Source organism: Mycetomoellerius zeteki, unplaced genomic scaffold (assembly GCF_001594055.1).
Source record: "Mycetomoellerius zeteki isolate Tzet28-1 unplaced genomic scaffold, Tzet1.0 scaffold1077, whole genome shotgun sequence".
In the NCBI taxonomy this organism is placed as follows: Eukaryota; Metazoa; Arthropoda; class Insecta; order Hymenoptera; family Formicidae; genus Mycetomoellerius; species Mycetomoellerius zeteki.
In genome coordinates this window covers 16464-19225 of record NW_017255993.1, presented here as the reverse complement: position 1 = coordinate 19225, position 2762 = coordinate 16464, and positions in this window count along the sequence as shown.

Here is a 2762-nt window from a genome sequence, read left to right as displayed (position 1 = left end):
ACTTTTTAGAACACGCCAAACGGGCTTTACGAAACTCTACGAAATTCTCCGGGGTAGGACGAGAGATAAAAAGCCCGATGGCCTCCCTCCTGCTCCTCACAGCCTCGGTACACTCCTCGTTCCACCAAGGAGGGACATCACACCTGGCGGACACCACAGCTGCGCGCGGGAAGCGCTTGCGCTCTGGGAGAAGATCTCTAGCCTCCGTCAAAACATCATTAACAAAGGAGTCGTAAAGCGTCATCTCATTCCCGCGGACACGGGACGAGAGGCCGTCGACGCCAGACCTAAGGCCGTGAAAGTACAACTGAAGTTGCTCCTTAGAAAGCAATATCTTGTAACAAAACTTAGACCTCAGACAAGTCCGAGCGCCCAGGGCGGTGACCACGGGATAATGGTCGCTCCCATGTGTGTCGGACTGCACCGAAACGTCACACAAAGGAGCCAATTGAGGAGAGGCAATGACAAGATCGATAACCGAGGCTGCATTCGGCGAAGGATGCAAAAGAGTTGGGGTGCCTTCGTTAAGAATAATTAAATCAATCTCCTCTACAGCAGCGAGAAGTCTTCCACCGGCCAGGCTGTGTCGTTTGCACCCCCAGGCAGGATGATGAGCATTGAAATCTCCTAAAATAAGAAAGTGCTTGAGGGGACGAAGTTCGTTAAAAAGCGACCTATAAAAAGAGACTGGAGTGTCCAGCCCTGGATGTCTGTACAAATTGACGATTGTTAAAGTATCCAGTTCCTTGAGAGATATCTTAATCACTAAGTATTCCACAGACTTATGGAAAACATTGTCAAAAGCGACAGAGTCGCATATAATTCCTTCACAAATAAACAAGCAGACGCCCCTGTCTCCAGGTTGAACTATATCCTTTCTGAAAATTTTAAATCCCTTAATACGAAGATTGTTAGTCTGCTTAAGAAGAGTTTCCTGTATACAAAATACGTCATAATTCATTGCGACAGAGAGTAGCGAAGAAAGGTTATGCCGAATGCCTCGACAATTCCACTGAAAAATACTGATCGCATCCTTATGACCCCCGCTAAGAGCGCGGCCACCCCCCCCTCCCCCCACGCAGGCGAGAAGGGCACGGTGAGGCCGGCGAGGCGATGGGGGACACAGCCCCGACACGCACGAGCCCGCGTCCCCCCCCGGGCCGAGCGGGGAGACCAACCGAGACACCCGCGAAGGTTCCACATTAGTGACGAAATCTAGCGTTAAATTCTTGATCATAGTCATAGTGGTCATTGTATGTTGGGGATTGCTGTGAAAAATAATTCTCTGAAAAGTCGGGATAGACAGTTGAACCCCCGCCCCCAGGAGGGGAGGGGGGAGGCCCAAACATATTGCTTAGAATCTTGACTAACCTGATAACAGAATTGAAGATGCAAGGCCAATTGCCGTTCTGGAAATGTGTAATGATCTCTGAGATCAAAAGAATAAGCTCCGCGGCGTCAGGGGCCGTTCCACTGGATTTACCTGTCCCAGTTGAGCTTGATCGAGTTCCAGTGTTACCATGGAAAGCAACACTGTTGCCAGAAATGCTGGGCATCCTACCATTAGTTTCGCTCCAATTGTTGTGGAACTCTTCGAAGTTATGTTGCGAATTCTGTCTTTGCGGATGACGCAGAGAGTCTTCTTTATTGAAACCACTCCTTGGTCTCTGTGGTCGAGGAACTGGTCGAGATTTAAAAACGTTCGCATAAGATGGGAGGTCATCCTCCTGTTCATCCACACCTAAAAGACCAAATCTATTAGGTCTAATAAACGCACTATTCCCCTTATCCGGTAGGCCAGGGAAGCTGGATGAGTTATAAGGATTAGGAGCATCCTTGGGCAATGACTTTCCTGAGTTCACTATCGTTTTGGCGTCTGCGATGGAAATGTTCTGAACCGCAGCAATATTGACAATAGCGTGCTGCCTTTTAATCACAGGACATTCGCTAGAATTAGCCCAGTGTTCGCCCTGGCAGTTAATGCACTTTGGCGTCCCTTCCTGCAACTGACAGGTATCATTAGATTCATTATGCTTACCGCCACCGCAGTAAAGGCATCTAGGGGCGCCCCTGCAGGTGGTTTGCACGTGTCCAGTTCTGAAGCAAGCGTTACACGTCCTTGGCCGAGGAATGAAAGGACGAACCTCATGTCGGACCTTGAAAATGTAGACGAATTGCGGGAGCAGCTGGCCCGCGAATTTGATACGAATCGTTTTTGCTGGGACATATTCGACTTTGCCGTCCACAACGGTTCTGCGATTAAGCCTTTGCACATCCAAAATTTTAGCCCTCGGGGACTCGATGCAGGTCCTGAGCGTTTCATCGTCTATCTGCGTCGGCACGTCCTGAATAACACCAGTCCTGAGTACCTTAAATGCTGGTATAAATGCGCGTAGGTTATGCTTTGGGAAGATAGTATTTTCCACAAGACGATTGGCCGCTTCAGGCGACTTAACTTCGATCATAATCTTGCCTCTACCGATCTTTTTGATTTCCGAAATGTCGGTAATGCCCGCAATGCGCGCCGGCAATGATTCTGCTAACGAGAGTATGATGCAATACGTTGTCCCTGTTTGTGGGATATACATAAATCACGAATGGCCCATTATCACGGGTACCGTACCGTATAGGGAAGTTCGCGCTAGTACTCGGGGCAGGAATTGCCCGCGCCTGTGCCATATTGCTAGAACCACTTGCCTGCGCTTGTGGAATAACCGAACGCATGCGCTCTTCTTGGCGGGAGAAATGATTTCGTTGGGCTC